The sequence below is a fragment of the Macaca thibetana genome, chromosome 7 (assembly GCF_024542745.1).
Source record: "Macaca thibetana thibetana isolate TM-01 chromosome 7, ASM2454274v1, whole genome shotgun sequence".
Lineage (NCBI taxonomy): Eukaryota > Metazoa > Chordata > Mammalia > Primates > Cercopithecidae > Macaca > Macaca thibetana.
In genome coordinates, this window is record NC_065584.1 from 150269395 (window position 1) to 150289371 (window position 19977).

General features: G+C 41.6%; 1 protein-coding gene across 7 annotated transcripts in view; it reads right to left on the reverse strand.

Moving 5' to 3' along the window:
• The window catches only part of DENND4A (DENN domain containing 4A), a 132207-nt gene extending 123334 nt beyond the window's left edge, over window positions 1–8873 (reverse strand). For 6 of the 7 annotated variants that reach the window (XM_050795911.1, XM_050795910.1, XM_050795909.1 and 3 more), the window contains exon 1: window positions 8594–8873. The gene's annotated coding sequence lies outside the window, so the exon portion shown is untranslated. The remainder of the gene's footprint in view (window positions 1–8593) is intronic. The other variant, XM_050795903.1, reaches the window with a different exon arrangement.
• Window positions 8874–19977: the final 11104 nt, after the last annotated feature.

Below are 19977 nucleotides of genomic sequence, written 5' to 3' on the forward strand. Positions count from 1 at the left end.
GAGCAACAAAATAAATAAAGTAGTATAGGATTATGACCCCAAGTATAAAATAAACATCTATGAATCCATACATATATAAATGATTGAATAAATATATAAATGGGGAAAAAAAAGACTACCCATAGCAGAAGAATTCCAAATAATTTTATAGACAGTGCCCCTTTAAGAAAATAGAGCTAGATCCACTGAGTGTGGTCTGCACTTAGTGACTTGTTTCCAAAAAGAGTATGGGAAAACTTTACAGTAAAGAAACCCGGCAAACACTAGCTCAGCCTGGTGACCAAGGTTAACAATATCAGTGATAAGCCATACTGAGAGCATTTCCCTTTGATATGATGCAATGAGAGTGGCACTTTACCTCTGTGACTGTCCTCCCTCAAACCCATAACCCCAGTCTAACCATGAAGAAAGCATCAGACAAACCCAAACTGAGGGATATTCTATAAAATCTCTGACCAATACTCCTCAAAACTATCAAAGTTATCAAAAACAAGTTAAGTCAGAAATGCCATCACAGCCCAGATAAGGTAAGGAAAGATGTCAACTAAATGTATTGTTGTATTCTGGATAGGATCCTGGAACCAAAAAAGAACCTTAGGTAAAAACGAATGAAATCCAAATAAATGAATTTTAGTTAGTAGTAATGTACCAATATTAGTTCCTTAACGCTGACAAATTTAACATTGAAATGTCAGATATTAGCAATATGACAAGACCTCCATTTCTTACAAAAAAAAAAAAAAAAATAGGGGAAACTGGGTGCAAGGTATACCTTAACTCCCTGTAACTTTTCTGTAAATCTAAACATATTCTATAAGAAAACATTTATTCAAATTGAATAAAAATAGTAAAAATATGGGGAAGTTATTGCCTTAACCAATCTGATTTTAGTCCCTTAAGTCATGTATAGTGGGCTGGACAAAAACAGAAATACAAGTTGTATTGTGCAAAATAATCTCAACATGGATGAACCACTTATAATACTGTATGTGTAAGTGCCTATAAGTCATTTTTTTATGTGCACATTTTGATTCCTTAATTGGTAAGCACTTCAGGAGCAGAAAACCCTCCTCCAAGCAGGAGGAGGCCACTCAAATTTGGGACTAAAGCAAAACTGTGGTACTAATTATATTAATAAAACTTCCACCCGGGCCAGGCACGGTGTCCCATGCCTGTAATCTCAGCACTTTGGGAACCTGAGGTGGGCGGATCACTTGAGGTCAGGAGTTCAAGACCAGCCTGACCAAGATGGTGAAACCCCACCTCTAACAAAAAATGCAAAAATTAGCGAGGCATGGTGGTGTATGCCTGCAGTCCCAGCTACTTGGGAGGGCTGAGGCACAAGAATTGCTTGAACCTGGGAGGCCGAGGTTGCAGTGAGTCACCACTGCACTCCAGCCTGGGTGACAGAACGAGACTCTGTCTCAAAAAAAAAATCCATATGACTTTTGTAGTGGTAAATAATTTTTTTTGTTTCTAAATGAAAGCCGAAATACAAAGATCAGAAATTTATAAAGTCTGGGCATGGTGGCTCACGATTATAATTCCAGCACTTTGGGGGGCCAAAGCAGTCACATAGTTTGAGACCAGCCCGGGCAACATGGCAAAACCTAGTCTCTACAAGAAAAAAAAAAAAAAAATTAGCCAGGAATGGTGGCACGTGCTTGTAGTCCCGGCTACTCGGGAGGCTGTGGCAGGAGGATCATTTGAGCTCAAGAGGTTGAGATTGCAGTGAGCCATGATCGCACCATTGCACTCCAACCTGGGTGACAGAGCAACATCCTGTCTCTTTAAAAAAAAAAAAAAAAAGGCCGGGCGCGGTGGCTCAAGCCTGTAATCCCAGCACTTTGGGAGGCCGAGACGGGCGGATCACAAGGTCAGGAGATCGAGACCATCCTGGCTAACACGGTGAAACCCCATCTCTACTAAAAAATACAAAAAAACTAGCCGGGCGAAGTGGCGGGCGCCTGTGGTCCCAGCTACTCGGGAGGCTGAGGCAGGAGAATGGCGTAAACCCGGGAGGCGGAGCTTGCAGTGAGCTGAGATCCGGCCACTGCACTCCAGCCTGGGCGACAGAGCCAGACTCAGTCTCAAAAAAAAAAAAAAAAAAAAGGCCAGGCGCGGTGGCTCAAGCCTGTAATCCCAGCACTTTGGGAGGCTGAGACGGGAGGATCTCGAGGTCAGGAGATCGAGATCATCCTGGCTAACACGGTGAAACCCCGTTTCTACTAAAAAATACAAAAAACTAGCTAGGCGAGGTGGCGGGCGCCTGTAGTCCCAGCTACTCAGGAGGCTGAGGCAGGAGAATGGCGTAAACCCGGGAGGTGGAGCTTGCAGTGAGCTGAGATCCGGCCACTGCACTCCAGCCTGGGTGACAGAGCGAGACTCCGTCTCAAAAAAAAAAAAAAAAAAAAAAATTATTAAATTTCTTTTTGTTATTATGTTGTTTTGTACATGAGACATTTTTATTTTTGAAAAGTTTTAAAAATAAAATTACCAAAAAATGTAGTATACACTCACATACTCATACATAAAGCATTAACATTTTTCATTTTTGCTTCTGATTTATATTTAATAGAAAATAACTATATAATAGTTATCACATTGAATTCTGAAACACTGAAACACTTCTTCATGGTCTCAGAAGAGGAATATAACTAAACATACTTGGAGAAAGTACAATGCAAAGCTCACTATCAACAATATATACTATAGGACAAAATTACAGTAACTTGGGTCCACATTGGGCATTGTTCAAGAGACCTGGAAACTTCAAAAGCCAAATAAAAATAAGTTTTCCTAGCATTAAAAACAAACAAAAAAACTTACAAATCAGTAAGAAATCAAAGAATTTGATAACATTAACTGCTGGCAAGGATATGAAAAAACAGAAATTGTCTGCAATATCCTATAAATATCTTATAAAGAGAAAAATATTTATATCCTAGGACCCAGTAATTTTACAGTCAGGTATATGACCTGGAGAAACTATGGCATGTTGCTTCAGGAGCTACAGGAATACTCATGAGACAATGTTTATAATAGATAAAAAATGAAAACAATTTAAATGCTCATCAATAGAGGAAATGATAAATTGTATATATTTCTTCACTGGAACACTATACAGTTGTGTAAATAAGTGAACTAGACCTACGGTATCAACAAGGATTGAGGGCAGAAAAAAATAAAATGAAAAAAGCAAGCTTTAAAATCCATATACCATGACACAATCATATTAACAGCTGCTTAAACTTACTATAACATACTTTTTTTTTTTTTTTTTTTTTTTTTTTTTTTTTTTTTTTTTTGCCAGACTCAGTTTTAACTACCTTATATAAATTAGCTTATTTAGGCCAGGCACAGTTGCTCATGCCTGTAATCCCAGCACTTTGGGAGGCCAAGGCAGTAGGATCGCTTAAGCCCAGGAGTTTGAGACCAGCCTGGGCAACATGATGAAACCTAGTCTCTAAAAAGAAAAAAAATAATAATAAAAATAAGTTAAATAAATAAATAAGCTCATTTAATTTTTACAACAATTGTATGAAGTGGACACCTCTATCATCCCTATGTGATCGATGAGGACACTGAGGCATGTAAAGATTAAAATAACTTACCTAAGGTCACAAAATTAAGTAGCAGAGTCAAGATTCACACCAAGGGAATATGATTTGAAATGTACTCCAATGTACATGTTCTTCAAAAGCACCCAAAGCAATGCCATGTCATTGTTCATACATACAGTTTATTAAAAAATAAACTAGAAGGATACAAATCAAATTCATTACAACAATTTCCTCTGCGAGGGGAGATGAAGGTAAGGAGGATAAAACCGGGGAGAACAAAAGGGACTTTAACATGATCTGTAATATTCAAGAAAGTATAAAGTTCTACACTGCTCTTTTAGAATTCAATGTGATAACTACGATATAAATAGTTATTTTAAATTAAATATATATCTGAAGCAAAAATGAAATATGTTAACATTTTATATGTGGGTATGTGGGTGTATACAGTTTTGCTATTTATTTTTAAAACTTTTCAAAAATAAAAATCTCTCATCTACAAAACAATATTACAACAAAATTAAGAAATTTAATAAAGTTCTGATCTTCATATTTCAGCTTTCATTTGAAAACAAAAACAGCTAAACTGTGTGAGCTTATGTATGTATATACACTTTAACATACATATGGAAAATGCATTTTTACACAGATCAAGAGAGACAGGTTTTAACAAAGTATGTCAGAAACAGTATCTCTTACTATACATTTTAATGACTCACTATTCTCAGTGAAAATAAAGTATAACACTAGTAGGAAAATTCCCTTGATATCTTTCTACCTCTTTCTTTTTGTCTCTTCTCTCTCTTGCTTTCTACTTGTGATTTTTAACAGAAGGAAGCACAAAGAAGGAACTAAGAAAGTGTCACACATTTTAAAAATAATAACAGCCATAGATGAACATATAGGCAGCCCTTCTAACTATAGGATTCCCAAACCTATAATCAAGTAATGTTTCAAAAATGTATTGTAAATTTGTTGTCTAGAACTCACAGCACACATTCCTATGAAGAAAGTTACAAAAGCATATGAGCACCAGGAAAAAGATACTGCCTGAGGTGTCAGGCTATTGGCAGAGAAACAGGAAAACCTGAGTACACAATATGTACTGATGGTCCAAAAAGCAAAAAAAAATTCTGACCCAGGGTCTGAGGCCAGAAATCACTATTCATTTATTTACCTTTGTAATCTCAGTAACTAGCAAATTATCTGGCATCTCATAATCAAAGACCATTGCCTACTGACTGACGAAGTAATGGGGAAATGACTAAGTAGAGGAATCCATCAACAGGTGGCACTGTCAACACAGAGCAGCTTTGGTGGAAGAAAGAAAAACCTTGGTGAGAAGCAATGTTTAAAGACACAAAAATCCACATACGTAAAACTATTACAAGGTTAGTGCTGGTTATTAAGAGAACGTCTTCATCTAAATTACAAGCTGTGTCTATTACTGTATAATGAAAATAAGCACGATATTTTGGGTTACTTTTGCTAACAACCTTAAGATAATTTTCCTACTGTAGCAATAGTTATTTGGGATTTTCAGTATTTTCTCCTATGACCCTTGAAAATATTTCAATGTCTTTTTCATAATTAAAAGAGTAATAATTGGCTAGGTGCAGTAATCTCAGCACTTTGAGAGGCCAAGGCGGGCAGATTGTTTGGGTTTACAAGTTCAAGACCAGTCTGGGCAACATGGCAAAACCCCGTCTCAAAAAATAGAAAAATTAGCCAAGCATGGTGGCGCATGCCTGTAGTCCTAGTTACTTGAGAGGCCGAGGTGGGAGGATGGCTTGAGCCTGGAAGGTGGAGGTTGCAGTGAGCTGAGATCGTACCACTGCACTCCAGCCTGGGTGACAGAGCCAGGCCTTGTCTCAAAAAAAAAAAAAAAAGTAGTAATTATTCAGAACAGAGAAAAGCACAAAAACTAAAATAAAAATTACCTATAATTCTATCACCCAGGGATAGCATCTCTTACTATTTTATATATCTCCTGCAAATCTTTTTGCCATCTATACCTATATGTTTCTTTATATTCTAATTTTTCTCTTAACATTATATTGTACTTTCTTATGTCAGTACGTTTTAAAAATGATTTTTAGAAGCTGTATCCACCATATAGATTATCATTAATTTCACCATTCCCATATTATAATGCATTTTGACTATTAAAATTGTTCCACTCTTATAAAATGCTATATAAATTAACCACTTCTTGTTTCTTGTTTTCTGAGACAGGGTTTCACTCTGTTGCCCAGGTTGGAGTGCAGTGGCACAATCATAACTCGCTGCAGCCTCAAACTCCTGGGCTCAAGGGATCCTCCTGCCTTGGCCTCCCAAAGGGCTGGAATCACAGGCATGAGCCACCTAATAGGGCCTAAACACTTCTTAAATGTATATTTCTACATTGGTCTTGTAGAATTCAAAGTGATAACTATGATATACAATAATGAAGTGTGGTGTGCTTGACTCCCTCCATCCCCAGCATCCTCCCACAAATTCTACTGAATAAACAATCTATCTGGGGCATTAGATAGTAAAATAAAATAAAATAAGAAAGGAAGAAAAATGTATCAGCTATTCTCAGTCACTCTTCTTCTACCTGTGGTAGGAAAAAGGAAAAATCGCCCAAAGATAAGTCTCTGACATCGGAGAAGGCAAGAATAACAAGTCAATTTTCCTGCTAGAGCAACTTTTGTTTTCCACCTAGAACAACGCACCATCAATTTAAGTAGGAATAGCACAAGATTTGTTATATACCAAACACCTCTATCTGCATCAGTGCTTTAACTAGGTTTTTGTAGGACATAGAATGCTTCAAAAAATTCTGCAAACAACAAAATATAATGTAACTAATACCACTCAGTGGAAAACCAAGTTTTATAATAGCAATTACACTGGCCGGGTGCGGCAGTTCACGCCTGTAATCTCAGCACTTCGGGAGGCCAAGGCGGGCAGATTGCTTGGGCTCATGAGTTCAAGACCAGTCTGGGCAACCTGGTGAAATCCCATCTCAAAAAATACAAAAATTAGCCAAGCACGGTGATGCACGCCTGTAGTCCCAGCTACTTTTATTTTACAATTCTATTAACCCCAGCTAATTCTATTTTACAATTCTGCCATAATTTTTTAAATGAATTAATAAATGTCATGTAGTCTCTTACTTCTTCTAGCCTCCCAATTATACTAAATACTATTCAAGTTACCAGAACTAGGACAACAGTTCCAGGAACCTGAGAATCAATAACTCTTTAAACCAGTGGTAATTCATGTGGAAAAGTTCAGAACAAATCAGCATCAACTTCCTGGCTCTCTTGCACAGACAAAAAACTCATATTGCTTCACCAATTTTCAAAAATGTAAATTTGTGTCTATAAGTTTAAAACTTGGGCCAAAATGTATTTATATTTATTCCCAATTTGCGACTGGTATCAAGATCAATTAAATTTCTTAGCAAGTACATTGTTATAAAACTCCACAGTGATCCCAGAATGGAAGGGGCTTAAAAAATAATACAAAACAAAAATTAAACTTCACAGTGAAGTAGGTCTATGTTTAATCATTCAGAAAAAGAAAATTATGTAACATATTATATATAATGATGATAACATATGCTATTCTGGACTGAGAGCTGTGGTTCAAAGGGAAATTGTGTAAATGAAGTAAAAATTGCCCATAATGTTTAATTCTGCCCAAAACAAAGTTTTCGAAAAAGAAGCCAAATATAATATTTTATTTTAAGTTCAAACAGGATTCAAACAGCTCAGAAATTTTGTATACTTAAGTTTTCAAAAGTCGAATCCCAGAACCACTATCAACATAAACTGAATAACTTGCTCAAGAGTCCTTGCTTATTACCCAATCTTAAGTCCCCCAGAATACTTTTTAAAATAATCCCAAATGTACTACAATAGATTAGTGTAACCGGGGCTACACTGTTTACAGGTGTCTCCACCTCCTCCCCCAAGGAGAGAAGAGGTAGACTAGGGTAAACAGAAAATAGAATGAGACTATATACACACCAAATAACAGCTTGTAATCTTGCAAGACCGCTTCTTTCACATTCGGGCTATTCTTTTCATTAATGTGTAATACATTTTAAAGAATAACATATTCACAGAGTAATACAATTTCTGCCCTCACGGGTCTCTAGCTGGCTGACACGCGTTTTCTCCTTAAATAAATACATGCCTGTTGACTGATGCCTGTCCTGCTGTTGCAAACAAGAAATAACTGTCCTGTAAGACAAAAACCTCTATGGCTCTAGGCGTAACCATACGTTTGAATTAAAAGCACATTGGAACAACAACAAAAATCTTCCAGCACATCTGTCATTTAAAAGCACGATAATGAAAAGCTGTCGCTGCGACCCAATTTTAGGTCACAAGCTTTTTACTGTTTTTCCTGCCCCCCCCACCTCCAGAAAGCGATAAACTTCAAAGGGAATGGTGGTAACCAGGAACCGTTCCCTTCCCCCACCACACACCATCCCCAAAAAGACTAGAAAAAAACTGGCCAACTTGGACGCTGGCCGCGCTCACGCAGAACCCGTGCCCGCGGGCCGGGGAAGGCTGGACAGACCCTGGGAGGAAAAGTGGGCCTCCAGGCACCCCGGGCTCCCCCCGCCGCCTGTCTCAGATACCGAGCAGGTGGGATTCCGGGAAGCCACCTCCGACTTACGTAACGGGCTTGTCAAAATCCCAGATCCAGGACCTCCCCCTCCCCGCCCCCACTCGCAAATAACAACAGCCCCAGGCCAGCCTGGAATAGAAAATCTGGAATGAAAACACAGGAGCCCCCCACGCGTCCGACGCAGAGGCGCGGGTGCTACTCTCAGCACCGCCACGCCATCCCGGGGCGGACCGAGCCGCGGAGGACCTCCCGCCTCTCAAGAGCTCTCGGGCGGAGGTCGCGGCCATCCATGCCGCCTCCCCAAGCCCGGCCGCCCCGCTCCCGCGCCCCCGGCTGTCACCTCTCCGGGCCGTGACAGCTCCACCTGCCACCTCTGCCCGGGTCGCCGCCCCCGCACTCACCTCCCAGCTGGCTCCCGAGCGAGCAGCGGATCGAGCTTGAAGAGCCGCGCCGGATTCCCTCACGCGCGGCAGCGGGACACGAGAGGCGGAATGCCGCGGCGCTCTGAGCCCGCTTAGCTCATCCCCAGCCCGGCGCTCCGCCCTCCGCGGCACCCCCGCCCGCCCAGGCCTGCCGTCTCAGTCAGACGGGACTCCCCCTCCCCTCGCGGCCGCCACTGCCTCCGCCTCTTTCTCCGACTCCAGCCGCCGCGGCCACCGCTACCGGCGCCATCTTGGCAATGACGGAAGGGGCGGGGGCGGGAATCACGCGCGCGAGCACCAATCGAAGGCCGGATCTGGCCCTAGTGGGAGGAGAGGGCCGGGTTGAGGGTCGTGGGGTCCTAGCGCCAAACTGACGAGGGGGCGGAGAAGGTGGGCGGGACTAAGTCGCCCTACCCTGTGACGTGCGGTGTAGTTGGGGAAACGCACCGTGGTTCCCCGTCGGGTCAGGAGATCCCAAGCCCCAGGCTGGCGTGGGCGAAGCGTACAGTCCCTTCACCTTTCGCCACCCAGAAGCACAAGAGTCCAGTTCGCGCCCACTGACCTGTTTCTTCCTTCCTCTCCGGCACTCCGGGAGTCCTGAGATTGCCTTGCTCGGTTCGTAGGTCTGAGCTTCTCCACCAAGGGTGCTCAGATTCTCCAGGAAACTCCCTTCAGGGTTAGCAACCGCGGAGTAGGTTTCGGTCCCAAGATAGAAAGGTAAAGCGGGGAATTCAGGGGGTTTCTCCGAAAAGTACGTTGATAAAACCCCAGTTGTTGACTGACGGGGTGTCCATTACTTTGGATTAATTGGATACGGCCTACTTGAACCTGACTTTGGCTCTCCACCATTGATGGCTGTTGACAGATGAAGATAATAAAGCTTGATTACCCCCCACGGGGTTGCTCGGGAGTTAAATTGTATAGTACCTGTGAAGTACTTAGTATAGTGCTTGAAAGTACTAAATAAATGTTAGACGTTATTCTATGGACAAATGAAAGAAGTAACAGGACCCTAAAAATCCCTCTGCTTTAAAGTCAACTTTTCCTAAATTGCATAGCCTTTTACTAACCAAGTTTACAACTTTATTTCCTACCTCCAGTTCTTTCATTGTATTCATTCATTCAGTCAACAATCATCGATACAGAGGGTGCTCAGAGGGTGCACAGTGGTGAGGGAAACAGAAAACCTCCACCTTCAGGAAACTGCAGTTTAGTGGGAGAAGAGGGACAATAAAAAAGTACTTCAGCACTGTTTTTTTTTTTTTTTTTTTTGAGACGGAGTCTCGCTCTGTCGCCCAGGCTGGAGTGCAGTGGCCAGATCTCAGCTCACGGCAAGCTCCGCTTCCCGGGTTCACGCCATTCTCCTGCCTCAGCCTCCCGAGTAGATGGGACTACAGGCGCCCGCCACCTCGCCCGGCTAGGTTTTTTTTTTTTGTTTTTTTGTTTTTGTATTTTTTTAGTAGAGACGGGGTTTCACCATGTTAGCCAGGGTGGTCTCGATCTCCTGACCTCGTGATCTGCCCGTCTCGGCCTCCCAAAGTGCTGGGATTACAGGCTTTAGCCACTGCCCCCTGCCTTCAGCACGTTTTAAGGGGAAACATGCTATAAAGTTTATAAAAATAACTCTGGGGCCAGGCGCCTTTGCTCATGCTCGTAATCCCAACACACTTAGGGAGGCCGAGGCAAGAGGTTAGCCTGAGAAGTTCAAGACTAGCCTGGCAAAATGGCGAAAACCCTGTCTCCACCAAAAATACAAAAAATTAGCCGGGCGTGCCGGCGTGCGCCTGTGGTCGCAGCTACTTGAGAGGCTGAGGTGGGAGGATCGCTTGAGCCCCAGAGCCGGAGGCTGCAGTGAGCCGAGACTGTGCCACTGCATTCCAGCCTGGGTGACAGAGCAAGACTTTGCTTTAAAAAAAAAAACCAAAAACAAAACTGTCGAGTTGCATAGTTTAAATATATGTAGTCATCTGTATGTCAGTTAAAGCTGTAAAAAAAACTTTCAACACAGAGCCTTGCTATGTTGCCCAGGCTGGAGTGCAGTGGCGTGATCACGGCTTACTCCAGGCTCAATCTATCCTCCCACCTCAGCCTCTGGAGTAGCTGGGACTGCAGGTGCCCACCACCACACCCGGCAAATTTTTCTATTTTTTTAGAGACTATGTCTCACTATGTTGCCTAAGGCCTGTCTCAAACTCCTGGGGTCAAGTGATCCACCCACCTCAGCCTCCCAAAGTCCTGTGTTTACAGGCATGAGCCATTGTGCTCTACCTTAAAAAAGCTTCTTTTAAGGTCCGGTTGGGAACCCTTCCAGTTCTTTACCCATTGGACACAGATTTAGCCTTTCATTAGTTGTAAGTGTTGCTATACGTATCAGGTCAATTCCTCTTTGAGGAGTAGCCTGGCGTATCAAAATATTCCACTAGCAGCAAAAGCACTCTTTTAGTTGGTTATACATATATATGTGCATATATATACACAAATATTTTCATCTACAGAGTACCAATTAAAATAGATATATAGTTGCATGTAACGTACAAAATCAGATTCTAAAACCTTTCAGAAGTTTAAAAGGCATGAAGGTTTTTTTAATCAGAGAAAATAGCTTCTTAAAGAACAATATTAATAAACAGTAGAAAACCAATACGCAGCGTTTGACTGTGTACCCAGGAAGAATCCTACCTCAGAGCCCCCCCTTAACTGTCATATCAGGAGTCCTCTCAACACCCCAGGCATATGCGACTGTAGTCACAGTTAAACCTAAACCCTAGATGTGATTTGGGCAAAGGATTCTAACAGTGTAGACATGAGCCAAATAGAATTTTTTGGATAATAAATTTTGGCACCATGCCATTTCTGAAATTGTCATATTTTATATGTGGAACTCTATCTGGCTATTTCTTAGAAGTTATTTTAAAATGCTGTGGTTTGAATGATGCATGAAGGAAAAGATGAAACCAATAACCATTTAAAGCAATGGAAGCGCAAGCTGTTGTACAGCCTAATCCTCTCCACCTGTTAAATCTATGTACCTTAATTGCTATACCAGAAGTTTCTCACACCTTTAAATGAAAACCTGGAGCCTCTATAGAGCAATCTTATTTATTTATTTATTTATTTATTTAAAGACAGAGTCTTGCTCTGTTGCCCAGGCTGGAGTGCAGTGTCGTGATCTCAGCTCACTGCAACCTCTACCTTCTGGGTTCAAGCGATTCTCTTGCCTCCAGGGTAGCTGGGATTATAGGCACCCACCACCACGCCTGGCTAAAAATAATTTGTATTTTTAGCAGAGATGGGGTTTCACCATGTTGGCCAGGCTGGTCTCGAACTCCTGACCTCAGGTGATCCACTCTCCTCAGTCTCCCAAAGTGTTGGGGTTACAGCCATGAGCCACCACACCTGGCCTATAAATCAGTCCTTGATAGCTATGCTACAAGGCTTCCTTATGGGTGAGAAAACCTACCGGGGATCTGTGACCTATTAGAAACTATTTAGATGTGTCCCAAAGAAGAATCCACATTGACAAATTGTACTCACTGTGAAACAGTGTTTGAGTGACGTTCCAATGTATTTAATCCAGAAAGTAAAATTTATTAGCAATGTGGTCAAATTATCCGTTTGTTTCTTAAAAACACAAACCTGATGAAATTATTTTTGAAAGAAATTATCTGCCAGCCTGGGCAACATGGCAAAACCCCGTCTCTACCAAAATACAAAAATTAGTCCATCATGGTGGTGCACGCCTGTAGTCCCAGCTACTTAGGAGGCTGAGGTGGGAGGATCGCTTGAGCCTAGGAGGCAGAGGTTGCAAAAAAAAGAAAAAAGAAATTATCTGAACAATTTTCAAGAATAATAGTAAGAAAAGTCATGTTAGAAGTGACAAATTCTGTAATTCTGGCTGGGCATGGTGGCTCATGCCTGCAGTATCAGCACTTTGAGAGGCTGAGGTGGGAGGATCACTTGAGCCCAGCAGTTTGAAACCAGCCTGGGCAACATATCAAGACCTCATCTCTACTGAAAAATAAAAATAAAACAGGCCGGGCGCGGTGGCTCAAGCCTGTAATCCCAGCACTTTGGGAGGCCGAGGCGGGTGGATCACGAGGTCAGGAGATCGAGACTATCCTGGCTAACATGGTGAAACCCCGTCTCTACTAAAAATACAAAAAACTAGCTGGGCGTGGTGGCGGGCGCCTGTAGTCCCAGCTACTTGGGAGGCTGAGGCGGGAGAATGGCGTGAACCCAGGAGGCGGAGCTTGCAGTGAGCCGAGATCACGCCACTGCACTCCAGCCTGGGAGACACAGCGAGACTCCGTCTCAAATAAATAAATAAATAAATAAATAAATAAATAAATAAAAAACAGACACGGTGGCACATGCCTGTAGTCCCAGCTACTTGGGCAGCTGAGTTGGGAAGACTGCTTGAACGCGAGAGTTTAAAGCTGCAATGAGCTAAGATCCCACCTCAGTATTCTGGCCTGGGTGACAGAGCAAGATCCTATCTCAAAAAAAAAAAAAAAAAAAATACAAATTCTAAACCTGGTGCTTGAGAAGAGTGGCCATGGACAGGAGAGCTGTAGCAGTCTAAGCCACTGCTGTCTCTGCCCTTTTGGTGGCCATCTGAGGAGTCATTCAGCACTTTTTCAAATTTCTGAAAATGATGACTTCTCAGCATTTTTCTCTAATTTTACCTCTTTCAGCAATTCCTTATAAGTTGAATTTTTACTTTTTAAATTATCTGCAGGGCAGTTGTTTTAAAAATAACATGTATTTTAACTGTCATTGACTACCAAGTATACTCCTCTGATTTTCTTGAAGTGGTAAGACAATATTTTCGTAACTTTTAACAAATTCACTTCAGAAAGCATTTGTATACAAAACACTGCGCTAGACCCAGAAGGAAAACAATGACAGATAAGCACACATTAGAGGCAAAAAGTATGTTCCTAGGCATATAACTTTAATGAAAGTCAAACTATGACAAATTATATGCTAGATGGATAAACTCGTTGCTCTGAGAGCCCAGGTGAGTGGAGTGATTAATTCTTATTGTGAGAATTGAAGGTGACAAAATAGACAAAATAGATGGCATTTGAACCTACCCTGAGAGAAGCTGGACTTTCTCTGAAGGATGAGGACATCGTTGTTTGGGGAATTGGGCTGAGGGTGGTACAAGGAAGGAAAGGTGTTTGTGTTTGTTTGTTTTCACTTTGCATCTTTATAATACATATAACAAATGAAAGAGATGCTCATAAATTGTTGCAATGCTTTGACTCTCATTGGGAGTGGCCAAAGGTTCAAATTCTTTGGAAGGATGGATATCTGTGCTGACTTGCAGGAAATATGAGTCAGCTTTTTTCATGAACTCAGCACTGTTGTTACAGCTAGGCTATTTGGGAAACCCGAAGCAGAACAAATCAGACACCGCAAGTCTTTTCTTTTTATTGATTGGCCCAGACATGCATCCTGCAAGGGTGCACAACAGGAATGCCCTTTTTATTGTCAAGACTTGAAGGAATTCTGTCAGCAAGGGGAAACACCTGTAATTGAGAATAAACTAAAAACAAAAAAACAAAAAAAAAAAACCTCCTCTTTTCTGTCTATATAATCACTCAGAATAGGAGACACACACGTCTTTAGTCCATACCTCTCTCCTGCACTCCAGGATTGTATATTCAACTGCCTCCAGATAGCTCAGTCCTCAGTATACCTGAAATTCAGCATTTTAAAGGTGAAGTCATTATCTTTACCCCAAACCTGTTACTCCTATAATTTCTCATTTCCTGAATAGTTTATAGTTTAAGTCACCATGCACCTAAAAGCTAAAGCCTCCCGTGGAGGCTAAATTTTTTTTTTTAGGAGTTCGAGACCAGCCTGTCCAACATGGTGAAACCCTGTCTCTACCAAAAATACAAAAATTAGCTGGGCATGGTGGCATGCGCCTGTAGTCCCAGCTACTCTGGAGGCTGAGTCAGGAGAATCACTAGAACCCAGGTGACGGAGGTTGCAGTGAGCCAAGATTGCGCCACTGCCCTCCAGTCTGGGCGACAGACTCCATCTCAAAAAAAAAAAAAAAAAAAAAAAGTCAAAACCTGAGTCATCGACTCCTCTTTTTCCCTTATTCATTGACACCTAATCAATCTTGAAAAAGAATTGTTGTCATCTCCTTACCATCAATAGTATCTTCCCTCACTTCATCCCCATTCCCACTGACCTAGTTCAAACCCACATCTTTCGGGTTTGTTTTTTAGCCTGAAATTTTGCAGCAGTCATCTAATTGGATTTCCTCTCTCTCTCTCTCTCTCTCTCTCTCTTTTTTTTTACAGAGTCTTTTTCTGTTGCTCAGGCTGGAGTGCAGTGGCACAATCTTGGCTCACTGCAACCTCCACCTCCCAGGTTCAAGTGATTCTCCTGCCTCAGCCTCCTGAGTAACTGGGATTACAGGCGCATGCCACCATGCCCAGCTAATTTTTGCATTTTTGGTAGAGACAGGATTTCACCATGTTGGCCAGGCTGGTCTCGAACTGCTGACCTCAAGTGATCCACCAACCTCAGCCTTCCAAAGTGCTGGGATTACAGGTGTGAGCCACCACGCACGTCCAAATTTTCTATCTCTTCTCTTTCCCTCTTCAATCTATCCATCCCTGTGTTGGCAGGCTGATCTTTCTAAAGAAAATATGATCAGTTGTTCCAGACATCATTCGAGATTGCTAGCTTCCTCCTCTCCTTTCTTTCTTTTCCTGGTGGAAAGCTCATCAATGTCCAGTCCTGATATTACCTAAGAGGAGCAGGGGACTAGGGCCTACGCTTGTCTCTCCCCTATCCCTCTCTAGTGTGGTGGAGATAGTCTGATTTGCAACACTTTCAGATTATCAACTCAAGACTCTTAATTGAGAGAAAGCATTTAAGCTGCTGCTGCCCCTAAAAGCATCTTGTTCTCCTTTCCTACATATGTGCATGCAGACAAAGAAATTGATCAATTTGTTATATCAGGCTTGCCAAATCAAGGGCAAAGTTAGTCCAGAAAGGAGAAACTCTTAACAATTAGCTTATTCAAGATTTGGAGAACAATAGACTTTTAATAATAAACATTTAAATTTAAAACAAAAAAGATTTCTAAAGCCTCTGGTAAGGTGGTTACCTTGTTAATTAAATAATCCCCCAAAGCTATTTTGGACTCTCTAGTGTCAGCATCACTTTATTGTCTCCTAGAAATGGATAGCCTTCCTCTGCATTTCCCATTCATAACCCTGCAAGTATTCATATTTGGTTGTAATTATCTTAATGGCAGATTTAATTTTAATAAACATCTTATTGATGTATTAGATTTATGTCACAATAACTTACATCGTTTAAAATTATGCTAAAAGAGAAACTAAAGGAAGTCAAATTGAGATGAGGCTTTAACTTGACTATATTAGATCTGAAATTGAAGAAAGGCTTTCATTTTCTTTTCTTTAATTTTTTTTTTACTTTGTTGAGATGGTGTTTTGCTATTGTTGCCCCACCTGGAGTGCAATGGCAAGATCTCGGCTCACTGCAACCTCTGCCTCCAGGGTTCAAGCGATTCTCCTGCCTCAGCCTCCCTAATAGCTGGGATTACAGGCATGCGCCACCACGCCCAGCTAATTTTTGTATTTTTAGTGAAGATGAGGTTTCACTATGCTGGTCAGGCTGGTTTCAAACTCCTGACCTCAGGTGATTCACCCACCTTGGTCTCCCAAAGTGCTGGGATTACAGTCGTGAGCCACCACGTCTGGCTGAAAGAAAGGCTTTTAAAGATGGCACAATCAGGCAGTGCGAACTGCTCCCCACCTGTGCAGTGCTCTCTGGAAGGTAATGGATGGTACAGTTGAAGAAAAGAGATCCACAGAACCCTTGATGTCAGGCTAAAGAGAGTATATAATTATACAGGTCATTTTTGTTTTTGTTGTTATTGTTGTTGTTTTTGGTTTGTTGGTTTTGAGACAAGGTCTCACTATGTTGCACAGGCTGGTCTCAAACTCCTGGGCTCATGTGATCCTCCTGCCGCAATTTCCCTAATAATACAATTCATTTTTAACTAGCTATATGCTAAATGGGAATGGGGAATTAGTGGCATTATGAAAAGAGACAAGAAACATATTCTTCCATTTCAAATTCTGATGATCACGTAAAGTAAGTCCCTGTTTGCTGCAAGGGTAGGGCCAGGAGTTGAAATACTTAGGGCAATAAAAATGGTCATCAGTTGCAAAGGAAAATCTCAAGGTTAGACTCTAGGTAACATGTAAGACAATTGCACGAAGCTAGGGCTACATGGATTGGGCTAAATGTGAGACAGGAAATTTTAAAAAATGGATTTACAGTTTATCATCTGACCTACATCATAATGTCTTCATGAGAATGACACTCATAAATTGATTTCATGTTTCTCTGATCCAGAGCATAGGATTATTTTTAGCAGGAATGAATCTCAGAGATCATCTAGTGACCATTTCATTTTCAAAAAGTGGTCAAAAAGACCATTTTCCCTCTGTGACTTGTCCAAAGTCATATGCAGTACGCCCAATAGCATGAGAAGAGCTAGGACTAGAATCCAGATTCGTAGATTCCAATTAGTTCTTGGAATTCAGCATTCCAAACTCCCAATGAAATATGCTGGATACATAGGAAAATCCTATTTTGGAGATGAAGAAACTAAAGCTCAGAAAGGCGTAATGAGTTTTCCCAAATCACATAGCTAAACATGTTTTACTTTGTACTGTTATATACAATGCACTCTGCTAGTTGTTAGAAAAGATTACAAGACTAAAAGATTTATTTTGTAAAATTAGATTTCTATTTTGCAAGACTAAATATTGAACACTACCTAATTATTAGGGAAAGGCATGTTTTCTGGTGGTTGATAGCTAGCAAGAAGTAAGTCTTGGTGTACTACAACATTAGGAATATTTGTAAACTTTCACCTAAGGATGGGCTTCATTCAGATTCTTTACTATTAATATATTACCCCATCCAGCTGGGCACAGTGGCTCATGCCTGTAATCTGAATACTTTGGGAGGCAAAGGCGGGTGGATCATGAGGTCAGGAGATTGAGACCATCCTGGCCAACATGGTGAAACCCCTTCCCTACTAAAAATACAAAAATTAACCAGGCATGGTGGTGTGCCCCTATAATCCCAGCTACTCAGGAGGCTGAGGCAGGAGAATCACTTGAACCTGGGAGGCGGAGGTTGCAGTGAGCTGAGATCACACCACTGCACTCCAGCCTGGGTAACGGAGTGAGACTCAATCTCAAAAAAATTTTTAAAAATTAAAAAATTATATATAGAGATATATCTATATATCTATGTATATACCCCATCCATCAGATGGGCAAACATTAATTAGTCTGACAATACTGAGGGTTGGCAAGGCTGTGGTGGAAAAACTGGAAATCACATGTTCTATTGGTGAGAATATCAAATGGCTCAACTCTTTTGGAAACCAATTTGGCAAATTTTAGTAAAATTGAAAATACACATACCTCGCGACCAGCCTGGCCAACATGGTGAAACCCTATCTCTACTAAAAATACAAAAATTAGCCAGGTGTGGTGGCATGCGCCTGTAATCCCAGCTACTCAGGAGGCTGAGGCACAAGAATCACTTGAACCTGGAAGGTGGAGGTTGCAGTGAGCCGAGATCGTGTCACCATACTCCAGCCTGGGCAACAGAGTGAGAATCTATCTCAAAAAAAAAAAAAAAAAAAAAAAAAAAAAAAAAAAAAAGCAAAGAAAATGCAGATACTCTACAATCCAGCAATTCCACTTCTGGATATACACTCTAAAGCAGTTTTTTCCAAATTGTGATTCATGATCCATTAGTAGATTATGAAATCAATCTAAGGGTTGCAGCAAACATTATATTGTAGCAGGACGAGCCACAGACAAAACTCCTCAGACACCGAGTTAAAGAAGGAAGGGGTTTATTCAGCCCGGGGCATCAGCAAGACTCCTGTCTCGAGAACCGAGCTCCCTGAGTGAGCAATTCCTGTTGCTTTTAAGGGCTCACAACTCTAAGGGGGTGCGCGTGAGAGGGTCGTGATCGATTGAGCAAGCAGTGGGTACGTGACTGGGGGCTGCATGCACTGGCAATTAGATCAGAACAAAACAGGATAGGGATTTTCACAGTGCTTTTCTATACAATGTCTGTAATCTATAGATAACATAACGGATTAGGTCAGGGGCCGATCTTTAACTACCAGGCCCAGGGTGTGGCACCGGGCTGTCTGCTTTTGGATTTCATTTCTGCCTTTTAGTTTTTACTTGTTCTTTCTTTGGAGGCAGAAATTGGGCATAAGACAATATGAGGGGTGGTCTCCTCCCTTATTCCACCTCTTTGAGACTCTTACTCAATAGTGGGCATTCTCACTTTCACTTTTACTACCCATGTCTTCTTGCAAGACAGATGATAGTGATTCATATAGTATACTTGTGCTGAAGCATTTTGGTGAACTAAGGTAGTGATGAAGCTTTTTTTTTTCTTTTTTGTGACTGTCTCGCTCCCTCTCCCAGTTTGGAGTGCAGTGGCACAATCTCAGTTCACTGCAAGCTCCGCCTCCCAGGTTCACACCATTCTCCTGCCTCAGCCTGCCAAGTAGCTGGGACTACAGGCGCCCGCCACCACGCCTGGCTAATTTTTTGTATTTTTAGTAGAGATGAAATTTTCACCGTGTTAGCCAGGATGGTCTCGATCTCCTGACCTTGTGATCCACTCGCCTCGGCCTCCCAAAATGCTGGAATTACAGGCGTGAGCCACCGTGCGCAGGCACGATGAAGCTTTTTATCATTTGAAGAAGTATGGGTAGCAAACAAGGGAGCAGTAAGCAGGTTCTTGTTACTATTATAACTCTTATTATAAGAGTTTTAAATTCTCCTAGTGCTGGGAACCATTTTCTAAACATGGCCCTAGGATCAAATCCATGCCACACTTGCACAGGCACATGTGCCAGTTTTGTCATATTTCTAACTATGTCTTCAACTACTTGCCCTTGATTATCTATGTGTAGGCAGCAATTAGTAAGGTTAAATTTCCTACAGACCTCTCCTTCAGCTGCTAGCAAGTAGTTGAGAGCTAGTCTGTTGTGATAGATAGCATTTCTCATCTGAGTTTCTTGCCGGGCCAGAATAGTCAAGGCTCTGCCAGTTTCATTAGTGATTATTTTTAAGACAGCTTGTAACCGTATGATTCGGTTGATCATGTAAATGGGGGTCCAGTATCCTCATGAGCTGTCTTGTGCCTAAGTAGCAGGCCTATAATATTGTATGATTCTCTCAGGGGGCCATTTGTCATTTTTTCAATTTCTTGTAGCTATGCTTCTCTTTTCATGGGAAACATAGACAGGGAAG